Genomic DNA, 14,775 nt, shown 5'->3' with positions numbered 1-14,775 from the left:
CTAAGGAGTAAAGAAAAGGAGATAGAGGAAGGAGAAAAATGTACAAGGTACTTTTTTAAAAGAATTATGAACAAGAGTGGGGGTATTTTTAAGTTGCGAAAAGTAAATGGTGCTATAACAGAAATAAGCAGTGAAATAAAAGAGACAGTGGAAAGCTACTACCAGAAACTGTATGACAGGAAAGAGATTCAACCTGAGACAACGTCGGAAGTATTGAATTTTATTGAGAAAACAGTGACTGATAAAGTGCTTTTAACGCGAGATTTTACTCAAGAGGAATTAAACAAATGCATAAAACAATTTAAGAAAGCAAAAGCTCCGGGTGAGGACGGACTCTGCCTGGAATTTTATTTGACTTTTTGGGACATTATAGCACCGGATTTAATCACTGTTTTTAATGAATTTGACAAAACAAGCCGACTACCAGACAGTTTTAGAGTAGGGATAGTGACACTACTGCACAAGAAGGGAGACAAGGCGGACCTGGACAACTGGCGACCTATCACGCTTTTAAATGTTGATTGCAAACTTTTTAGTAAACTTTTAGCTACACGCATGTCTGTTTTTATGGGCGAATTGATCAACCCGGATCAAACCTGTGCCATCGCGGGGAGGAAGATCACGGACAGCCTCATGCTGATCCGTGACACCATCTGTTATGCGAGAGACAGAAATATGCGGCTAGTAGTCCTAAATTTAGATTTTGAGAAAGCGTTTGACCGAATCTCGCACCGGTACCTCTTTAGAGTACTGCAAAAATGGGGTTTTCCCGAAAGGTATATAGCGTGGGTGGGATTGCTGTACCGGGATATTAGCAGTAGATTTGTGGTTAATGGGGACCTGACAAAAGCAGTCCAAATTAACTGCGGTGTCCGTCAGGGTTGTCCTTTATCTGCACTCCTCTATGTCCTATGCATAGAACCGCTGGCACAGATGTTGAGAAAGGATAAAATGATCAAGGGGGTTAACATTCCAGGTGGCGGGGGACTTACGACAAAATGTATTTTATATATGGACGATTTTAATATCCTGTGCTCAGACCTTTTATCTGTGACAAGGGCTTTGGACTTGACTGATTGGTATGGGAGGGCCTCTGGGTCAAAACTTAATAGAGCCAAGACACAAGCACAGTTTTATGGACCGTGGACATTGACAGAAAAGACAGGTTTACCCCTGACATTGACAAAAACTGACCAGAAAATACTCGGGATCAGATTTGGCAGGGAAGGGGGAGGAGAAGCAAGTTGGGGCGACGTGGTAGGGAAAGTGAGGAAAAGACTTGTTTTTTGGAGAATGAGGGAACTGACCATAGAGGGAAAAGTTTTAATCATAAAAGCAGTTATTCTACCATTGCTTTTATTAATCAGCTCTGTTTTTATCCCAACAAGAAGTATCCTTTTAGGTTTGGACCGGGCTATCTTTTACTTCATCTGGGGATCCAAGTGGGAGAGACTGAAGAGAGCAACAATGAAGATGAGCAGAGAAAAAGGGGGAAAAGGAGTGCCGGACCTCCAGCTCTTCTTGGGAAGCAGATATGTGGCCCTGCACTTCCAAACTGCACTAGAGGCCTCAAGCGCTCAAAAAGCTCGAGCAATGTCAAGATTCTGAATGGGATCTTACCTCCGGAAATTAAGACTCATCCCTAGCGATCAAAGACTGCCTGTGTCTTTTATCCTGCCGCTTGCCTATTCTTTTATAAAAGTTTTTTTAAGGAATTTTAAACTAGAAAATCAAGAATGCCATGTTTTAAAAAACCACAGATCTCTCATCTCTGTTGTGCAGGAGCGGGAAACGGTATGTCCAGTGCGCGGGCTTGCATTCGGCGAGCCCACAACTGTTTGGCGCAATGTAAACCATCCCGCCCTCCCAAACAAACTTCGGGACATGTCATGGATGGCGGCGCACGAAATCCTCCCAGTCAGGTACGTTATGCACTCCCGAGGTATGGCAGCGCACTCAAACTGCCCCCGACCTGGTTGTGGCGCCCAAGAGTCGGTGAGGCACCTCCTCTGGGAGTGCAGTGCTGCCACGGACCTGTGGGCGACAGCCGGCCACCTGCAATTCCCGGACTTGCCAGCAAGGGAGGTCCTCAATGCACAATTCGTGCTCTATGGGGTGGGCCCAATGACGAACACAAGAGAACATTTTGCAAAGCAGTGGCTCACCCTTGCCGCCATCAAAGACGCCATTTGGACCTCCAGAAACTTGCTGGTAAGGAGGCACAGACAGACCACCCCTGTGGCTGTGCTCCGAATGGCAGCGGCTACTCTGAGCTGCCTGCGGCAAGCCAAGGACACAGTCACCAAGAAGAGTCGTCTGTGCCCGCCCGGAGGAGGGAACCGGAGCCCACAGGGAAGGTCCTGGCAGCGACGGCCTGGCTCCTCGGGAGAGAGTGGAGAGATGCAACACCTCTGAGGAACTCCTTGAAGCATCCTGGCAGGTTTTATCTGTCTGGACTCTGTTTGAGAGGGTGGGATGAAGTCCCACTTCGTAAGGCGATACTACGCTCCTGCACAACAGAGGTTGAAGTGCTTTTTTTAACAATTGCTTTTTAAAAAATATTGTCTAGATGTATTTTAGATACATTTTACCTTACACCTCTATGTCAAACATGCTGCTTTTTTAACACGTTACCACAGAACTAAGGTTGTGCTCCATGTTGGAGAGATGTGAACATCAATGTCTACAGTAACAATAAAAATTTTGCAAAAGAAAAAATCTGTTCTTATCAGTTTAATATCTGATACGTTCCCTATTTGGGGACCATATATTAAATTGATTTTTGGAACTGGGAGATGGAATAGGGGCTTGCTCCGTCCATTCCACGCATCGACCTGGTATTGCAGTACCGCCAGGAGCGGTGCACCCACCTCTGCTGGTCACAATGAATTTGTTGCTGGATGTTTCCATTCTATGTAGTTCTGTGGGAAAACGAAGAAACCCTTTAAGCAGCTGTCGTGTTTCTCAAAGGCTGTCTCTTGTTTTTGAGACTTTCACCGAATACCATGTCATGCTGCGGCTTAAAGGACATTCTTTCATTGAAGAAAGCGTCGTCTTGCTCCGTTATTGAGGGAACATGCGGTGGGTGGTCATATAAATAATGGTTTCAAATATAGATCATATAAATTTCCTATAAAGTTATAATATTGGCGCTTGGCTAATCAAAAACGTAAATAAGTAAAGTTTTGTAAAGGAGTTTGAATTGTTACACCGCTACATGTTCCTGACCACACAAAGAAACAGGAAATGAGTGCTAGAAAGGCGTGGGGCAGGGTCAATTCAATTCTCGCTTTGAATTCTTGTTAGAATTTAAGCAAGGCGTGATGGGAATGTTTTTGCTGATTCTTTTGACCTCATTCACAAATATTTACTTAATGCAAGTCTAAAAGAGACTACTTAAATTAATGTACGTGTCATGCATCATCCAGCGTGTATGTGTGTGCATGCGATCACACGTGCGTTGCAATCGGGCCCGTGACTGAAGATGGTGTGGGTGCTTAACCTTTTGGCCTGGCAATGTGTACATCTCATACTTACCTGGCAGGGGAGATACCATGATCACGAAGGTGGTTCACCCAGGGTGAGGCTCAGCCATTGCACTCCGGCTGTACTGACCCCTGCGAATTCCCCAAATGTGGGAATCTCGACTGCACAATTTCTGACAGTGGGGGACTGCGTTCGCGCTCTCCCCTGATTTCTGATGGTAATGACAATGAAATAAAATCATTCATGTCACTTAGTGAGCACGGTATCATGCTTATTTGTCAACATGCGATAAATAGTTAGCTTCTTTCGCAGTTGACAAATTACTGTCATTCACCTCCACACAAGTGGTGGCGCTAGCAAGTGACAATGTCAATTGGGAAGCAGGAAGTGCGTGTAAACGAAAAGATCTCGGTTTTTTAGTCTGTTTAGGACTGTTTTACATGGTTACACGGCATGAAGTTAGCGCAGAATTCATATTGGTCCGATATGGATCACGTGACAGGCGAGCGATTTCCTAACTTTCTTTTCACTTAGAGGAGGAAAAGCAACACAATTGTCCTCTTACGATCCGCAATACGTTTTATTAGATTCTTGAAATTCGCACGTCGGACTATTTAACCATTTAAGAGCATTGCGATGCCAGTGAATGGAATACTTCTATTGCTGTTTCCAATTGGTCCACTTTGGGTCACATGGACTACAGTACCCAGCAATTGCTCAGCTTTTGTTTCGTTCGCAGGCTGGCAAGCAACACAGTTGGTCTCGTTTTCAGCTAAAAATGTGTGAGTTTGATGTTTGGCATGTAAATGGTTTGTTGTGATCATTTTACATTGGTCACCGTCACTGTTGCTCGGAATGTCGAGAATCAAGTCGCCCCCTGTGTCAGTTTGCTGATATCGCTTCTCGGCCTTTTGGCTAAGACTGCGATCACCTCCTTTGGGCGTGTTGGTTCTATACCTGCTGTGGTATAGGACTTATTCATTGGGGGATATATCAGCTGTTGCTTATTGTTGATAATAACCTTTGTATTTTCAGTTATCCGACTAAGGTAAGTAAATGTAAACTAGTATTTGTTATTATTTATTATCTACGTCCTGTGGTTCTCCGGCTATGTCGGCCACCCATGCCGGCATGCGGAGGCACCACAGTGTACGTTTTACTTTCAAGGAAGTTAATGGAGAGTTCCTGGTAATGTCCAGACTGGATTTTTCCAGGAAACTTATCCAACAGACCTTGGAATTTAATGCTAATGACCTGAACTGTATCATAACGTTGCCTTTTAGCAAAGGTTTTGATGTTAGTTTCAGCTCTGCTCAAAATCTTCGCGAATTTTGGCTTCGTTATGAAGAGGTAAAAGCCCAGTTTTCTGCGTTCAATGTGGAAAAACTGACTGATAATGCTGCTAAAACAGTTATTGTCAGAATGTTTAATGAGACAGTGAATGCAGATGACATTTGTTTTTGGCTGGGTAGATATTGCACGGTGAAAGGCCAGGCTATGAAAGTGAGAGATGAGGATGGCATCTGGAACTGTGCCTGGCGGGTACCCATTCAACAATGGCAGGACCCCCAGGGCTTCCAGGGCCTGAAACATCTCCCATCAATGATAGTTTTGGGTGAAAACCGAGGCTACATACACTACCAGGGTCAACCCAAGCTCTGCCGCAAGTGTGGTGAGCATGGACACCTGGCAGAAGCATGTCAGCAGATAATTTGTGGAAAATGCAGAGTAATTGGGCATACTTTTGAAGAATGCACCAATGGCAGAAAGTGCAATCTCTGTGGGGAATCAAACCACCTCTACAGAAATTGTCCAAAATCATTTGCCAACAAATTGAAGGCTGGGAAAGAAATGGTACTGCTAAATGAAATTGAAATGGACAAACAACCAAAAGACACACCGGAAAATTCAAATCTCCCTCCAAAACCTGTCATTGGTGGAGAGGGAACAGGTGAGGAGGTGGAAGGGCAGGGGCATATGTTGACTACACCAATGGGGAGTTCAGAAGAAAGTAGCATGTTGCCACAAATGCCCACAACCGAATCGACCAAAACCAACATGGAAGACCAGACTAGTAGTGAACGCAGCGAAATTCCTTGTACACAAAAAATTAAACGACTAGCATCTGAGCGGTCTTCTGAGTCTCCATTGACCTTAGAGAAGAGGGGAAGGCCCGGGAGCTCAGAGAGCGACGTGGAAGAGCACAGGGTTTTTCCTTGCAACTCACCAAACGAGCTGTCTTTTTTGAACATAGTACTACAATCAACGCCCAAAAACCATAACACAATGAATTTAAGATTGCGAGAAAGACCATCACCAAGACTCCCGAATCCTACACCTATTGCTCAGGTGAAGGAAGAACTCCGGTCTCAAGAAATTACCTAATTGATTAGTTTTAAAGAGCTTCCTCCTTTTGATACCCTGTTTTGTAGGCCTCCATTTTAAATCATATCTTTAACTCTCACCTTCTCGACTATAAACGTTAGAAGTGTGAAATCAAAGACTCGTGCTCAGAGCGTATTGTCCTTTTTAAAAACTCTTAAGTCTGATGTGTTTTTAATGCAAGAATGTGGTATTCCCTTTTTAAAAAATGATAAGCAGTGGGAGGAAATGTGGCCACACCCATCTTTATGGAGTGGGTCGAACGAAAACCGCAACGATGGAGTGGCCATTTTAATAAACAACACTCGAATTGCAATTAAAGGTAGCACGGTTTTAATAGATGGACGAGCACTTTTAGCACACCTAACCTTCATGGGAAAGGGTTTTAACCTTTTAAATATATACGGTCCAAATGAAAAACACGACAGGTATGAACTTTTAGAGAACTTGCAGTGTCACATGCTAGGTCGTGCACCCTTTATTATGGGAGGAGATTTTAACTGTGTTTTAAGCAGAAATGATAAAAAAGGAGCTGGGGAGGATTTTAAAGTTGATAAAACATCTGTTTTACTGAAGGACATGTGCCGGGTTTTTAAATTAGATGATTGTTTTAAAACCATACATCCAAGAGAGGAGGGTTTTACATGGTTTAGCGGAGATAGCAGCAAAGCCTCTCGCATTGACTATTTATTTACACGGGGTTGGACACCAACTGATGCGAGATTAACCCCTGTCTTCTTCTCAGACCACCTCTCACTTTCTTGCAACCTGTCAATCCCATCTGGTTTGACAGTTGGCAGAGGCCTCTGGAGGCTCAACTGTTCCCTTCTTGAAGACGAAGTCCTGGTGAACAAATACAGGGAGCAGTACAAAAATTGGCAAACGCTCCAAGACCTGTTTGAATCACGAGCACAATGGTGGGAAATGATAAAGTTAAGAACCCAGACCTTTTTTAGAGAAGCAGGAAGAGAGAAGAAAAAGAAGGAAATGAAACATATGTTAGGACTACAAAAAAGACTACAAAGGTATTTTAACCTCTCACAAAAGGGTATCAATTTTAATGAGGAAATTAAACAGATTAAAAATAAATTGAGGCTTTTAGCAGACATCAAAAGTAAAGGTGTAATACTAAGGAGTAAAGAAAAGGAGATAGAGGAAGGAGAAAAATGTACAAGGTACTTTTTTAAAAGAATTATGAACAAGAGTGGGGGTATTTTTAAGTTGCGAAAAGTAAATGGTGCTATAACAGAAATAAGCAGTGAAATAAAAGAGACAGTGGAAAGCTACTACCAGAAACTGTATGACAGGAAAGAGATTCAACCTGAGACAACGTCGGAAGTATTGAATTTTATTGAGAAAACAGTGACTGATAAAGTGCTTTTAACGCGAGATTTTACTCAAGAGGAATTAAACAAATGCATAAAACAATTTAAGAAAGCAAAAGCTCCGGGTGAGGACGGACTCTGCCTGGAATTTTATTTGACCTTTTGGGACATTATAGCACCGGATTTAATCACTGTTTTTAATGAATTTGACAAAACAAGCCGACTACCAGACAGTTTTAGAGTAGGGATAGTGACACTACTGCACAAGAAGGGAGACAAGGCGGACCTGGACAACTGGCGACCTATCACGCTTTTAAATGTTGATTGCAAACTTTTTAGTAAACTTTTAGCTACACGCATGTCTGTTTTTATGGGCGAATTGATCAACCCGGATCAAACCTGTGCCATCGTGGGGAGGAAGATCACGGACAGCCTCATGCTGATCCGTGACACCATCTGTTATGCGAGAGACAGAAATATGCGGCTAGTAGTCCTAAATTTAGATTTTGAGAAAGCGTTTGACCGAATCTCGCACCGGTACCTCTTTAGAGTACTGCAAAAATGGGGTTTTCCCGAAAGGTATATAGCGTGGGTGGGATTGCTGTACCGGGATATTAGCAGTAGATTTGTGGTTAATGGGGACCTGACAAAAGCAGTCCAAATTAACTGCGGTGTCCGTCAGGGTTGTCCTTTATCTGCACTCCTCTATGTCCTATGCATAGAACCGCTGGCACAGATGTTGAGAAAGGATAAAATGATCAAGGGGGTTAACATTCCAGGTGGCGGGGGACTCACGACAAAATGTATTTTATATATGGACGATTTTAATATCCTGTGCTCAGACCTTTTATCGGTGACAAGGGCTTTGGACTTGACTGATTGGTATGGGAGGGCCTCTGGGTCAAAACTTAATAGAGCCAAGACACAAGCACAGTTTTATGGACCGTGGACATTGACAGAAAAGACAGGTTTACCCCTGACATTGACAAAAACTGACCAGAAAATACTCGGGATCAGATTTGGCAGGGAAGGGGGAGGAGAAGCAAGTTGGGGCGACGTGGTAGGGAAAGTGAGGAAAAGACTTGTTTTTTGGAGAATGAGGGAACTGACCATAGAGGGAAAAGTTTTAATCATAAAAGCAGTTATTCTACCATTGCTTTTATTAATCAGTTCTGTTTTTATCCCAACAAGAAGTATCCTTTTAGGTTTGGACCGGGCTATCTTTTACTTCATCTGGGGATCCAAGTGGGAGAGACTGAAGAGAGCAACAATGAAGATGAGCAGAGAAAAAGGGGGAAAAGGAGTGCCGGACCTCCAGCTCTTCTTGGGAAGCAGATATGTGGCCCTGCACTTCCAAACTGCACTAGAGCCCTCAAGCGCTCAAAAAGCTCGAGCAATGTTAAGATTCTGGATGGGATCTTACCTCCGGAAATTAAGACTCATCCCTAGCGATCAAAGACTGCCTGTGTCTTTTATCCTGCCGCCTGCCTATTCTTTTATAAAAGTTTTTTTAAGGAATTTTAAACTAGAAAATCAAGAATGCCATGTTTTAAAAAACCACAGATCTCTCATCTCTGTTGTGCAGGAGCGGGAAACGGTATGTCCAGTGCGCGGGCTTGCATTCGGCGAGCCCACAACTGTTTGGCGCAATGTAAACCATCCCGCCCTCCCAAACAAACTTCGGGACCTGTCATGGATGGCGGCGCACGAAATCCTCCCAGTCAGGTACGTTATGCACTCCCGAGGTATGGCAGCGCACTCAAACTGCCCCCGACCTGGTTGTGGCGCCCAAGAGTCGGTGAGGCACCTCCTCTGGGAGTGCAGTGCTGCCACGGACCTGTGGGCGACAGCCGGCCACCTGCAATTCCCGGACTTGCCAGCAAGGGAGGTCCTCAATGCACAATTCGTGCTCTATGGGGTGGGCCCAATGACGAACACAAGAGAACATTTTGCAAAGCAGTGGCTCACCCTTGCCGCCATCAAAGATGCCATTTGGACCTCCAGAAACTTGCTGGTAAGGAGGCACAGACAGACCACCCCCGTGGCTGTGCTCCGAATGGCAGCGGCTACTCTGAGCTGCCTGCGGCAAGCCAAGGACACAGTCACCAAGAAGAGTCGTCTGTGCCCGCCCGGAGGAGGGAACCGGAGCCCACAGGGAAGGTCCTGGCAGCGACGGCCTGGCTCCTCGGGAGAGAGTGGAGAGATGCAACACCTCTGAGGAACTCCTTGAAGCATCCTGGCAGGTCTTATCTGTCTGGATTCTGTTTGAGAGGGTGGGATGAAGTCCCACTTAGTAAGGCGATACTACGCTCCTGCACAACAGAGATTGAAGTGCTTTTTTTAACAATTGCTTTTTAAAAAATATTGTCTAGATGTATTTTAGATACATTTTACCTTACACCTCTATGTCAAACATGCTGCTTTTTTAACACGTTACCACAGAACTAAGATTGTGCTCCATGTTGGAGAGATGTGAACATCAATGTCTACAGTAACAATAAAAATTTTGCAAAAGAAAAAAAATCTGTTCTTATCAGTTTAATATCTGATACGTTCCCTATTTGGGGACCATATATTAAATTGATTTTTGGAACTGGGAGATGGAATAGGGGCTTGCTCCGTCCATTCCACGCATCGACCTGGTATTGCAGTACCGCCAGGAGCGGTGCACCCACCTCTGCTGGTCACAATGAATTTGTTGCTGGATGTTTCCATTCTATGTAGTTCTGTGGGAAAACGAAGAAACCCTTTAAGCAGCTGTCGTGTTTCTCAAAGGCTGTCTCTTGTTTTTGAGACTTTCACCGAATACCATGTCATGCTGCGGCTTAAAGGACATTCTTTCATTGAAGAAAGCGTCGTCTTGCTCCGTTATTGAGGGAACATGCGGTGGGTGGTCATATAAATAATGGTTTCAAATATAGATCATATAAATTTCCTATAAAGTTATAATATTGGCGCTTGGCTAATCAAAAACGTAAATAAGTAAAGTTTTGTAAAGGAGTTTGAATTGTTACACCGCTACATGTTCCTGACCACACAAAGAAACAGGAAATGAGTGCTAGAAAGGCGTGGGGCAGGGTCAATTCAATTCTCGCTTTGAATTCTTGTTAGAATTTAAGCAAGGCGTGATGGGAATGTTTTTGCTGATTCTTTTGACCTCATTCACAAATATTTACTTCATGCAAGTCTAAAAGAGACTACTTAAATTAATGTATGTGTCATGCATCATCCAGCGTGTATGTGTGTGCATGCGATCACACGTGCGTTGCAATCGGGCCCGTGACTGAAGATGGTGTGGGTGCTTAACCTTTTGGCCTGGCAATGTGTACATCTCATACTTACCTGGCAGGGGAGATACCATGATCACGAAGGTGGTTCACCCAGGGTGAGGCTCAGCCATTGCACTCCGGCTGTACTGACCCCTGCGAATTCCCCAAATGTGGGAATCTCGACTGCACAATTTCTGACAGTGGGGGACTGCGTTCGCGCTCTCCCCTCATTTCTGATGGTAATGACAATGAAATAAAATCATTCATGTCACTTAGTGAGCACGGTATCATGCTTATTTGTCAACATGCGATAAATAGTTAGCTTCTTTCGCAGTTGACAAATTACTGTCATTCACCTCCACACAAGTGGTGGCGCTAGCAAGTGACAATGTCAATTGGGAAGCAGGAAGTGCGTGTAAACGAAAAGATCTCGGTTTTTTAGTCTGTTTAGGACTGTTTTACATGGTTACACGGCATGAAGTTAGCGCAGAATTCATATTGGTCCGATATGGATCACGTGACAGGCGAGCGATTTCCTAACTTTCTTTTCACTTAGAGGAGGAAAAGCAACACAATTGTCCTCTTACGATCCGCAATACGTTTTATTAGATTCTTGAAATTCGCACGTCGGACTATTTAACCATTTAAGAGCATTGCGATGCCAGTGAATGGAATACTTCTATTGCTGTTTCCAATTGGTCCACTTTGGGTCACATGGACTACAGTACCCAGCAATTGCTCAGCTTTTGTTTCGTTCGCAGGCTGGCAAGCAACACAGTTGGTCTCGTTTTCAGCTAAAAATGTGTGAGTTTGATGTTTGGCATGTAAATGGTTTGTTGTGATCATTTTACATTGGTCACCGTCACTGTTGCTCGGAATGTCGAGAATCAAGTCGCCCCCTGTGTCAGTTTGCTGATATCGCTTCTCTGCCTTTTGGCTAAGACTGCGATCACCTCCTTTGGGCGTGTTGGTTCTATACCTGCTGTGGTATAGGACTTATTCATTGGGGGATATATCAGCTGTTGCTTATTGTTGATAATAACCTTTGTATTTTCAGTTATCCGACTAAGGTAAGTAAATGTAAACTAGTATTTGTTATTATTTATTATCTACGTCCTGTGGTTCTCCGGCTATGTCGGCCACCCATGCCGGCATGCGGAGGCACCACAGTGTACGTTTTACTTTCAAGGAAGTTAATGGAGAGTTCCTGGTAATGTCCAGACTGGATTTTTCCAGGAAACTTATCCAACAGACCTTGGAATTTAATGCTAATGACCTGAACTGTATCATAACGTTGCCTTTTAGCAAAGGTTTTGATGTTAGTTTCAGCTCTGCTCAAAATCTTCGCGAATTTTGGCTTCGTTATGAAGAGGTAAAAGCCCAGTTTTCTGCGTTCAATGTGGAAAAACTGACTGATAATGCTGCTAAAACAGTTATTGTCAGAATGTTTAATGAGACAGTGAATGCAGATGACATTTGTTTTTGGCTGGGTAGATATTGCACGGTGAAAGGCCAGGCTATGAAAGTGAGAGATGAGGATGGCATCTGGAACTGTGCCTGGCGGGTACCCATTCAACAATGGCAGGACCCCCAGGGCTTCCAGGGCCTGAAACATCTCCCATCAATGATAGTTTTGGGTGAAAACCGAGGCTACATACACTACCAGGGTCAACCCAAGCTCTGCCGCAAGTGTGGTGAGCATGGACACCTGGCAGAAGCATGTCAGCAGATAATTTGTGGAAAATGCAGAGTAATTGGGCATACTTTTGAAGAATGCACCAATGGCAGAAAGTGCAATCTCTGTGGGGAATCAAACCACCTCTACAGAAATTGTCCAAAATCATTTGCCAACAAATTGAAGGCTGGGAAAGAAATGGTACTGCTAAATGAAATTGAAATGGACAAACAACCAAAAGACACACCGGAAAATTCAAATCTCCCTCCAAAACCTGTCATTGGTGGAGAGGGAACAGGTGAGGAGGTGGAAGGGCAGGGGCATATGTTGACTACACCAATGGGGAGTTCAGAAGAAAGTAGCATGTTGCCACAAATGCCCACAACCGAATCGACCAAAACCAACATGGAAGACCAGACTAGTAGTGAACGCAGCGAAATTCCTTGTACACAAAAAATTAAACGACTAGCATCTGAGCGGTCTTCTGAGTCTCCATTGACCTTAGAGAAGAGGGGAAGGCCCGGGAGCTCAGAGAGCGACGTGGAAGAGCACAGGGTTTTTCCTTGCAACTCACCAAACGAGCTGTCTTTTTTGAACATAGTACTACAATCAACGCCCAAAAACCATAACACAATGAATTTAAGATTGCGAGAAAGACCATCACCAAGACTCCCGAATCCTACACCTATTGCTCAGGTGAAGGAAGAACTCCGGTCTCAAGAAATTACCTAATTGATTAGTTTTAAAGAGCTTCCTCCTTTTGATACCCTGTTTTGTAGGCCTCCATTTTAAATCATATCTTTAACTCTCACCTTCTCGACTATAAACGTTAGAAGTGTGAAATCAAAGACTCGTGCTCAGAGCGTATTGTCCTTTTTAAAAACTCTTAAGTCTGATGTGTTTTTAATGCAAGAATGTGGTATTCCCTTTTTAAAAAATGATAAGCAGTGGGAGGAAATGTGGCCACACCCATCTTTATGGAGTGGGTCGAACGAAAACCGCAACGATGGAGTGGCCATTTTAATAAACAACACTCGAATTGCAATTAAAGGTAGCACGGTTTTAATAGATGGACGAGCACTTTTAGCACACCTAACCTTCATGGGAAAGGGTTTTAACCTTTTAAATATATACGGTCCAAATGAAAAACACGACAGGTATGAACTTTTAGAGAACTTGCAGTGTCACATGCTAGGTCGTGCACCCTTTATTATGGGAGGAGATTTTAACTGTGTTTTAAGCAGAAATGATAAAAAAGGAGCTGGGGAGGATTTTAAAGTTGATAAAACATCTGTTTTACTGAAGGACATGTGCCGGGTTTTTAAATTAGATGATTGTTTTAAAACCATACATCCAAGAGAGGAGGGTTTTACATGGTTTAGCGGAGATAGCAGCAAAGCCTCTCGCATTGACTATTTATTTACACGGGGTTGGACACCAACTGATGCGAGATTAACCCCTGTCTTCTTCTCAGACCACCTCTCACTTTCTTGCAACCTGTCAATCCCATCTGGTTTGACAGTTGGCAGAGGCCTCTGGAGGCTCAACTGTTCCCTTCTTGAAGACGAAGTCCTGGTGAACAAATACAGGGAGCAGTACAAAAATTGGCAAACGCTCCAAGACCTGTTTGAATCACGAGCACAATGGTGGGAAATGATAAAGTTAAGAACCCAGACCTTTTTTAGAGAAGCAGGAAGAGAGAAGAAAAAGAAGGAAATGAAACATATGTTAGGACTACAAAAAAGACTACAAAGGTATTTTAACCTCTCACAAAAGGGTATCAATTTTAATGAGGAAATTAAACAGATTAAAAATAAATTGAGGCTTTTAGCAGACATCAAAAGTAAAGGTGTAATACTAAGGAGTAAAGAAAAGGAGATAGAGGAAGGAGAAAAATGTACAAGGTACTTTTTTAAAAGAATTATGAACAAGAGTGGGGGTATTTTTAAGTTGCGAAAAGTAAATGGTGCTATAACAGAAATAAGCAGTGAAATAAAAGAGACAGTGGAAAGCTACTACCAGAAACTGTATGACAGGAAAGAGATTCAACCTGAGACAACGTCGGAAGTATTGAATTTTATTGAGAAAACAGTGACTGATAAAGTGCTTTTAACGCGAGATTTTACTCAAGAGGAATTAAACAAATGCATAAAACAATTTAAGAAAGCAAAAGCTCCGGGTGAGGACGGACTCTGCCTGGAATTTTATTTGACCTTTTGGGACATTATAGCACCGGATTTAATCACTGTTTTTAATGAATTTGACAAAACAAGCCGACTACCAGACAGTTTTAGAGTAGGGATAGTGACACTACTGCACAAGAAGGGAGACAAGGCGGACCTGGACAACTGGCGACCTATCACGCTTTTAAATGTTGATTGCAAACTTTTTAGTAAACTTTTAGCTACACGCATGTCTGTTTTTATGGGCGAATTGATCAACCCGGATCAAACCTGTGCCATCGTGGGGAGGAAGATCACGGACAGCCTCATGCTGATCCGTGACACCATCTGTTATGCGAGAGACAGAAATATGCGGCTAGTAGTCCTAAATTTAGATTTTGAGAAAGCGTTTGACCGAATCTCGCACCGGTACCTCTTTAGAGTACTGCAAAAATGGGGTTTTCCCGAAAGGTATA

The 14,775-nt window shown here is 43.4% G+C and overlaps 4 non-coding genes across 4 annotated transcripts; all 4 read left to right on the top strand.

Moving 5' to 3' along the window:
* Positions 1-2,675: 2,675 nt before the first annotated feature.
* On the top strand, positions 2,676-2,871 carry LOC148334069 (U2 spliceosomal RNA). Its single transcript, XR_015844514.1, has one exon. It is a non-coding gene; the product is annotated as a U2 spliceosomal RNA (small nuclear RNA).
* A 658-nt stretch (positions 2,872-3,529) lies between these two features.
* LOC148334068 (U1 spliceosomal RNA) lies at positions 3,530-3,693 on the top strand. Its single transcript, XR_015844556.1, has one exon. It is a non-coding gene; the product is annotated as a U1 spliceosomal RNA (small nuclear RNA).
* Positions 3,694-9,671: 5,978 nt separating this feature from the next.
* LOC148334067 (U2 spliceosomal RNA) lies at positions 9,672-9,869 on the top strand. Its single transcript, XR_015844528.1, has one exon. It is a non-coding gene; the product is annotated as a U2 spliceosomal RNA (small nuclear RNA).
* Positions 9,870-10,527: 658 nt separating this feature from the next.
* On the top strand, positions 10,528-10,691 carry LOC148334066 (U1 spliceosomal RNA). Its single transcript, XR_015844339.1, has one exon. It is a non-coding gene; the product is annotated as a U1 spliceosomal RNA (small nuclear RNA).
* Positions 10,692-14,775: the final 4,084 nt, after the last annotated feature.

Source organism: Idiotropiscis lumnitzeri, chromosome 7 (genome assembly GCF_059441095.1).
Source record: "Idiotropiscis lumnitzeri isolate Australia: NSW breed Sydney's pygmy pipehorse chromosome 7, RoL_Ilum_1.0, whole genome shotgun sequence".
In the NCBI taxonomy this organism is placed as follows: Eukaryota; Metazoa; Chordata; class Actinopteri; order Syngnathiformes; family Syngnathidae; genus Idiotropiscis; species Idiotropiscis lumnitzeri.
Note: the sequence above shows the minus strand (reverse complement) of the source record. Positions and strands in the feature narration are given on the sequence as shown.